Source organism: Hordeum vulgare, chromosome 3H (assembly GCF_904849725.1).
Source record: "Hordeum vulgare subsp. vulgare chromosome 3H, MorexV3_pseudomolecules_assembly, whole genome shotgun sequence".
Classification (NCBI taxonomy): domain Eukaryota; kingdom Viridiplantae; phylum Streptophyta; class Magnoliopsida; order Poales; family Poaceae; genus Hordeum; species Hordeum vulgare.
Window position 1 is genome coordinate 204,803,450 of NC_058520.1, and position 9,288 is coordinate 204,812,737.

The window sequence follows — 9,288 nt, forward strand, 5'->3', positions numbered from 1 at the left end:
GTTTTCGAGGGTAGAGTATTCGACCCAAATTTGTTGATTCGCACGATGGGAGGTGAGAGAATACTCTCAAGTATTAGCAGTTGAATTGTCAGATTCAACCACACCTGAAAGATTAGTATGTGCAAGCAAAGTAGTAACAACAAAGTAGCGAGTAACGGTAGTGGCAAGGAACAATAGTAGTGACACCAGTAGCAAGTAGCAACAGTAGCAAGCGACAGTAGTAGAAACAGTAGCAGCACAGCAAGAGAAGTAACAGCAGTAGCAACAGTAGTAACAGCAGCAGCAACAGTAGTGACAGCAGAGCAAGACAAGCAACAGCAGCAGCAACAGTAGTAACAGCAGCAACAACAGTAGTAACAACAGTAGTAGGACAAACTCGTAGGCAATGAGTCGGTGATTTGTTTGGATGATATTCATCATGCAACAGTTATAACTCGGAGAGATATGTGGCTAGCTCACTTCGTCAATGTGATGTAGGCATGCATTCCGTGTGTCGTCATACGTGCTTAGGGAAAAGAACTTGCATGACATCTATTGTCCATCCCTCCCGTGGCAGCGTGGTCCAAAAGGAAACTACGGGATATTAAGGTTCTCCTTTTAATAAAGAACCGGACCAATGCATTAGCACTTGGTGAACACATGAACTCCTCAAACTATGGTCATCACCCGGAGTGGTTCCGGTTATTGTCACTCCGGGGTTGCCGGATCATAACACATAGTAGGTAACTACAACTTGCAAGATCGGATCTAAAACACATATATATTGGTGACAACATAATAATTTCAGATCTGAAATCATGGCACTCGGGCCCTAGTGACAAGCATTAAGCATGGCAAAGTAGTAGCAACATCAATCTCAGAACATAGTGGATACTAGGGATCAATCCCCATCAAAACTAACTCGATTACATGATAGATCTCATCCTACTCATCACCTCCCAACGAGCCTACGAATAGATTACTCACGAACGACGAAGAGCTTCATGGAATTGGAGAGGGAAGAAGGTTGATGATGACGATGGTGACGATTTCCCCTCTCTGGAGCCCAAGACGGACTCGAGATCTGCCCTCCAGATGAAAAACAGGTGGTGACGGCGCGTCCGTATCGTAAACGCAGCGAAAACTTCTCTTTTTATTTTTTCTGGGACGAAAGGGATCTTATAGAGCTGGAATTGGGGGCGACAGAGCCGTGTGGGCCCCACAAGCCTGCCCACCGCCACCACGGGGGTGGTGGCGGAGCGAGGGCTTGTGGCCCATTGGCCCACCCCTTGAGGTGGAACTTGGCGCAGATATTTTTCTTATTTTCCAAAACCGCTCCCCGTAAATTTTCACGACGTTTGGAGAACTTTGATTTCTGCACAAAAATAACACCAAGGCAATTCTGCTGAAAACATCATCAGTCCAGGTTAGTTACATTCAAATCATGCAAATTAGAGTCCAAAACAAGGGCAAAAGAGTTTGGAAAAGTAGATACGATGGAGACGTATCAAGGCGCGCGGCGGATATCGTTATTTTCTCACCTTCACTGATGATTTGAGTAGGTATGGATATATCTACTTGATGAAGCACAAGTCTGAAACGTTTGAAAAGTTCAAACAATTTCAGAGTGAGGTTGAAAATCATCGTAGCAAGAAGATCAAGTTCCTACGATCTGATAGAGGGGGCGAATATCTGAGTTTCGAGTTTGGTGCTCACTTAAGACAATGTGGAATCGTTTCACAGTTGACACCGCCTAGAACACCACAGCGTAATGGTGTGTTTGAATGTTGTAATCGTACTTTGTTAGATATGGTGCGACCTATGATGTCTCTTATCGATTTGCCACTATCGTTTTGGGGCTATGCATTAGAGACAACTGCATTCACTTTAAATAGGGCACCATCAAAGTCCTTTGAGACGACACCATATGAGCTATGGCATGGCAAGAGACCAAAGTTGTCATTTCTTAAAGTTTGGGGATGCGATGATTATGTCAAAAAGCTTCAGCCTGAAAAGCTGAAACCCAAAGCGGAAAAGTGCATCTTCATAGGTTACCCAAAAGAGACAGTTGGGTATGCCTTCTATCTTAGATTCGAGGGCAAAGTGTTTGTTGCTAAGAATGGAGCTTTTCTTGAGAAAGAATTTCTCTCAAAAGAATTGAGTGGGAGGAAGATAGAATTTGATGAGGTTGTGGAACCTGTGCTCCAACAGGATGGTGGCGCAGGGCAGAGGGAAATCTCTGTCGAGGCAACACAAGTTAAGGAGGAAGCTAATGATGATGATCATGGAGCTTCGGATCAAGTTGCTATCGGACCTCGCACGTCGACAAGATCACGTACTGCTCCTGAGTGGTACGGGAATCCTGTCTTATCCATCATGTTGTTAGACAACAATGAGCCTGCGAATTATGGAGAAGCAATGGTGGGCCCGGATTCCAAAAATGGTTGGAGGCCATGAAATCCGAGATAGGATCTATGTATGAAAACAAAGTGTGGACTTTGAAAGTATTACCTGAAGGTCGCAAGGCTATTCAGAACAAATGAATCTTTAAGAAGAAGACGGACGCAGACGGTAATGTGACCGTTTATAAAGCTCGACTTGTGTCAAAGGTTTTTTCACAAGTTCAAGGAGTTGACTACGATGAGACATTCTCGTCGGTAGCTATGCTTAAGTCCGTCCGAATCATGTTAGCAATACCTGTATTTTTCAATTATGAAATCTGGCAAATGGATGTCAAAACGGCGTTCCTTAATGGTTTTCTTAAGGAATAGTTGTATATGATGCAACCCGAAGGTTTTGTCGATCCAAAGAATGCTGACAAAGTATGCAAGCTCCAACGATCCATTTATGGACTGGTGCAAGCATCTCGGAGTTGGAATAAGTGTTTTGATGAGGTGATCATGGCGTTTGGGTTTATACAAGTTGTAGGAGAATCTTGTATATACAATAAAGTGAGTGGGAGCTCTGTAGCGTTTCTAATATTATATGTGGATGGCATATTTCTGATTGGAAACAATGTGGAGTTTTTGGAGAGCATAAAGGATCACTTGAACAAATGTTTTTCAATGAAAGACCTAGGAGAAGCTGCTTACATATTAGGTATTAAGATCTATAGAGATAGATCGGGACGCCTGATAGGACTTTCGCAAAGCACATACCTTGAGAAAGTTTTGAAGAAATTCAATATGGAACAATCCAAGAAAGGGTTCTTGCCTGTGTTACAAGGTATAAAGTTGAGTAAGACTCGATGTCCAGTGACTGTAGAAGATAGAGAAAAGATGAATACCATCCCCTATGCTTTAGCCATAGGTTCTATCATGTATGCAATGTTGTGCACAAGACCGGATGTCAGCCTGGCCATAAGTATGGCAGGTAGATTTCAAAGTGATCTAGGAGTTGAACACTGGGCGATGGTCAAGAATATTCTAAAGTACTTGAAAAGGACTAAGGAAATGTTTCTCGTTTATGAAGGTGACGAAGAGCTTGTCGTATAGGGTTACGTTGATGCAAGCTTTGACACTGATCCGGACGACTCTAAGTCTCATACCAGATACATATTTATTCTCAGTGGGGTGCGGTAAGCCGGTGCAGTTCCAAGCAAAGCATCGTAGCACATTCTACATCTGAAGCGGAGTACATGGCTGCCTCGGAGGCGGCTAAGGAGGGTGTCTGGATGAAGCAGTTCATGACGGATCTTGGAGTTGTGTCGAGCGCACTAAATCCAATAACTCTGTTATGTGACAACACTGGTGCCATTGCTCTAGCCAAGGAACCAAGGTTTCACAAGAAGACCAGACACATCAAACGACGCTTCAACCTCATCCGCGACTATGTCGAAGGAGAGGACGTAAATATTTGCAAAGTGCACACGGATCTGAATGTTGCAGATCCGTTGACTAAACCTCTTCCACGAGCGAAGCATGATCAACACCAGAACTGTATGTGTGTTAGGTTCATTCCAATGTAAACCACATAGCGATGTGAGACTAGATTATTGACTCTAGTGCAAGTGGGAGACTGTTGGAAATATGCCCTAGAGGAAATGATTAAATAGTTATTATTATATTTCCTGTTTCAAGATAATCGTTTATTATCCATGCTATAATTGTATTGAATGAAAACATAAATGCATGTGTGGATATATAGACAAAACTATGTCCCTAGTAAGCCTCTAGTTGACTAGCCAGTTGATCAAGGATGGTTTGTGTTTTCTAACCATATACAAGTGTTGTCACTTGATGACTAGATCACATCATTGGGAGAATGATGTGATGGACCAGACCCAAACTATAAATGGTGCTGGTGACCGAAGTTTTGTTTGGAGTCCTGGATGAGATCACGGAGGTCACGAGGGTTTCTGAAATGGTCCGGAAACGGAGATTGATATATAGGATTGTTTCATTTGGCTTCCGAAAAGATTTCGGGCATTACCGGCAGTGTACCCGGAGTGATGAATGGGTTCCAGGTTTTTACCGGGAGGGGCCACCCACCCGGGAGAGAACCTAATAGGACCATGGGTGCCGCACCATCCATTGGTGGGATGGTGAGGCCAGCAAAATAGGGCTATTTTCGCCAAGAGAAAAATCAAAGGAGAAAAAAAGGGGAGGTGGGAAGGAAGGAAGGGACTCCTCCCTCCAAACCGACTTGGAGGAGGATCCCTCCTCCGTGTCGGCCGGCGCCCTAGGGGAAAGCCCCACCCCTTGTCTCCTCCTATATATACTTGAGGTATAGGGCTTTTTGAGACACAACTTTTCCACGTGCAACCCTAAACCTCTACTTCGTAGTTCTTCCTCTAGATCGGTTTTCTGCGGAGCTCGGGCGGAGCCGTGCAGGAATAGATCATCACCATCACCGGCGCACCATCACACTGCCGGAGAACTCATCTACTTCCCCGTTTCTCTTGCTAAATCAAGAAGGTGGAGATCGTCATCGAGTTGTACGTGTGCTGAACGCGGAGGTGTCGTCCGTTCGGTGCTAGATCGGGGCGGATCGTGGGACGACGATGATTTGAATCACGAAGCTGTTCCACTACATCAACCACGTTTCTTATAGCTCTCTGCTTAGTGATCTACAAGGGTATGTGGATCCGCTCTCCCTCTCATAGATGAACATCACCATGATAGGTCTTCGTGTGCATAGGTATTTTTTTGTTTCCCATGCAACGTTCCCCAACACTGACCTGAGGTACATACACTACAATGTCATTGATTTGCATTTGTCATCAACTATTTACTTCTTAAGTGTGTATGTCATCGACTATACTACTTATTAAAAGGGAGAAAGAGAGGATACGTTAAAGCTAGATGAGACAATAGCCGTGTGAAAGTGATGATTCTACTTTCTAAGTAGGTATCTAGGTGCATGCTGGTTTCTGAATAAAATCTAGAGGTCATGAATGAATTAAACCATGCTACTCTGAAATCAGAGAGCATGCAACAATAGGTTTATTTTCAGTTAAAGTGGTATCAGGTGTATATACCCCATTTGTAAAAATAGTATGTATATGCTCCTTGCAAACTATTACATACAGGTAATGATTTGGCTGAGTCTTCATGGAAATTTTCTAGAGGAGTGGCAACAACCTTGATCAAATATTCAGGTACATGCGTCTAATATCCTGTGCGTGCATGATATGGATTGATCTTAGGCTGGATAGAAGTGTATAAATAATTTGGTAAATGTTTGACTGAATTTGATAATTTACGGGTGCTGAATGTCAGTTACGGTGTTAGTGGCTCTAAATGCATTTAGTATGTGAAAACATGTGTTAAGTACTGTTCGAAGTTGTTACCTTTCGGAAATAGAACGCAACAGAGATAAATTATCATGCAAAAATTTATTCTTCCCGGTGCAACTCACGGGCATATGTACTAGTATAAGTAAAAAATATAATATGATGATGTAATTAAGAGGAAAGGGGTAAGTTTGATGATTCAGAAAGAAATAATGCCAAACGCAGAAACCTAAACAAAACATTTAAATGAAGGAAGCTCACCAATGTATGCATTAATTTAGTTGCTAAATCATTTAATAAAATGAATTTAAATGAAGAAATGTCACCAATGCATGCACTAGTTTAGTTGCTAAATCATTTAATAAAATGGATTTAGCTACAACAAGTTAAGCACCTATGTATTGAGGACTTTAGTTGTTAAAGTATTTAATGTGTTTAGCACATCATCTAAGTACTTGTGCATTGCAAGAGGCCTAACATTTTTAAGAAGTTGATCCCCACAACTATGAATTCTCTCAACTTACATACTATCCACATCATCATCATGCCACCTCCTGGTTTAAAGCCACCTCAACATTTTTCCACGAATCATCATGAAACAGACATGTTCCGTCTTCCATTACCGATGAGCTGGTGTAAAAATTGATAAAAGAAGCACATCGGTTGTATGCATCTTGGCAGAGTAGGAGATGCCCTCGACCCCCACCAATGCACCACCGAACGACACCCTACAACCTAAACGGCCAGCACTCCGGCATTCAACAAAGGTATTCCCATCAAGATCATGTGCATGAACATCATCGCCTTCGATGGACAAGGATAGAGCTTTTTTGTGGTTGGTTTCCATTCGCCCTCCACGCATCCACGTGCGCTGATTAGATCTGCTGCCAGGAGGTGCAACCCTGCAGCCTAACACGTTCAACCTCGGTGACCTCCACCACCGCCCGGTTACCGAGAAGCAACGATGGGCCACCAAATCTTTGCCTTTAGAGCATACGAGTTCGCCCATCTACACCGCAGAAGAACTGGGAGAAAGCTATCCTTGTTGAGAAGTGGAGCACCTCCATTCCCATAGGTCGTCGTCTCAGGTATTTCATGCCAACGCCCCTGATCGAGTTTCTCCTCCTCGTGTCTTCTCCATTCCCTTCATCCCCGCCACATCAAGTTGTGTGGTCTTCTCGAGATTTGTTAAATTTTGGCCCTTAAAAATCAATTGAATGAAGCCTCGCCGTCAACGTGTATCTCCTACTGAAATTACATGTATAAAAATGCCAAATTTTAAGGCCTCTCCTTCGTGAGTGCACCGTCATGGCAACCCGCTCGGCGTATCTGAAATCATTGTCATCTACGTGCATCTCCTACTGGAACTACATGTACTGGACATGATGAATTTCGAGCCCTCGCATTCGGCACTACACCGTCGTGGCCGGTTCTGAACCCATCTATAGGTACACATTCGTACATTCCTCTGTTACGAGCTCCTCTCGCTCCTTGAGCATGATGACGTGTTCATTAGTCCCCAATCCTTCGACTCTTGCATCTTTCTTTCTAACCATTGAGTTCGTTTATGTACCAGGTTTTGATTCAAGGCGTTTGGATTAATTGGTGGAACAGGCCAATATGTTTCCATTACATGTATAAAAAATGCCAAATTTTAAGGCCTCTCCGTCGCCACTGCACCGTCATGACAACCCGCTCGGCAAATCTGAAATCATTGTCATCTATGTGCATCTCCTGCTGGAACTACATGTACTCGACATGATGAATTTCGAGCCCTCGCATTCGGCACTACACCATCGTGCCGGTTCTGATCCCATCTATAGGTACACATTCGTACATACCTTTGTTACGAGCTCCTCTCGCTCCTTGAGCATGATGACGTGTTCATTAGTCCCCAATCCTTGGACTCTTGCATCTTTCTTTCTAACCATTGAGTTTGTTTATGTACCAGGTTTTGATTCAAGGCGTTTGGATTAATTGGTGGAACAGTCCAATATGTTTCCATTTGCAATTAATTGGCTGCAACATCAAATTACACACGTGATTTTTTTCTTCGAACAAGTTATAAGCTGGAGGTTGCACTACGTTGATCTTCTTTGAAACTGGTTGATGGATGATGCCTTAGCGAGTGATGTCGCTCATCTTGATCTGCCACGTTCAATTCTCTGTCAGGTCTGATATAAATTCAGGTAGCTATGTTTATGATCTTTTATTTCTTTAGGTTTGATTTATATTTAGACAGGTACTAGTAAAATCCCCGTGCTACGTCACAAAATTACAAAAGATCTGATGAAACATTTTTTACTTGAGGGTTAGCACATATCATGTTCCTTCACACGTCCATGTCACTGCATATGTATCTGAGCATTATACGATGCAACATGCCACCCATGTGTAAAAGATAATGGTAAATGACGTCTCAAATAAATTGATGTTGCAGCATTCCCTTTGCTTGATTTGAAGAAAAATAATATCATATCATATGATAGTATCTTGAAGCATAGCAGTTTGTAATACTGCAAGTGTGATTAGGCAATACTAAATATTGCTAAAATGGTGTGCTAAGTGCATTGTAGTCCCACACAAACATATCAGAATCAACAACTGGCCAAGAAAATTCACATGAAAAAGAAAACATGGATAAAAATACTTGGTACATAAGAGAGTATATAAAATTTCAAAAGTGTTCCCTGTGTACACAAATAATTGGCACCGCAATATAAAAAGCAACATAAATGCCTCTGATCTGAAGTTTGTATCCATATAGTGCAAATAGCTGACAGGGGAAAGAACCGAGCTCCAACACAATTATTTTCTTAAGCCGAACAACAGAGCTATTGACTTTATTGACATGAGTGAATAATGCACAAAACACAGGAAAACCAAAGGAGAAAACACAGAATGGCTGAGAACCACTAAGCTAGATTATTATTGCAAAATGATCTGCCGTGCATCGGCATCCTTACATTGGCTTCGTCAATGGCAAGCCAACAACTCCAATTTGCGAAAAATGCGGCAACTGAGCTCACACCAAATCTCCCAAATCACTGACACGACCATCAATCTCCAATGCATATTATCATGCACGACCTTAGAACAACTACTGCAACGGAACTGTTGTTTTCCTTGGAACAGTTGTAGGAAACAAAGCAAGCTATCATGTTACCTTTTATCCAAGGATTCATCTCATTTTATGCTAGTATATTAGGCAAAGCAGACTTAAATGTGAAGATAAATGGTAGCAATTAATTATATCCCAATGACAAACATATTATAGCCTGAGCACACACTTATAAATGGTTGCAGAAGAAAGAAACTGCACTTCCGTGACTCATACCTTGGACTACATGCTGAGAACTTATTTGTAGGCTAAGAACTTATTTGTAGACTATGTTCATTGTAACATTTGCAATGAATTGGACTGGCCTTCCTTTTGCTTATCTCGGATAGTAATAATCTTCACCCTACAACTTTGTCCATTGCAAAATCTTATCTTGACCCTAGCACAAATGTCCGTGCGTTGCAACGGGAGAAAATATCAATTCTTATGAACCACGGTTGGGCCGGGCAATGAA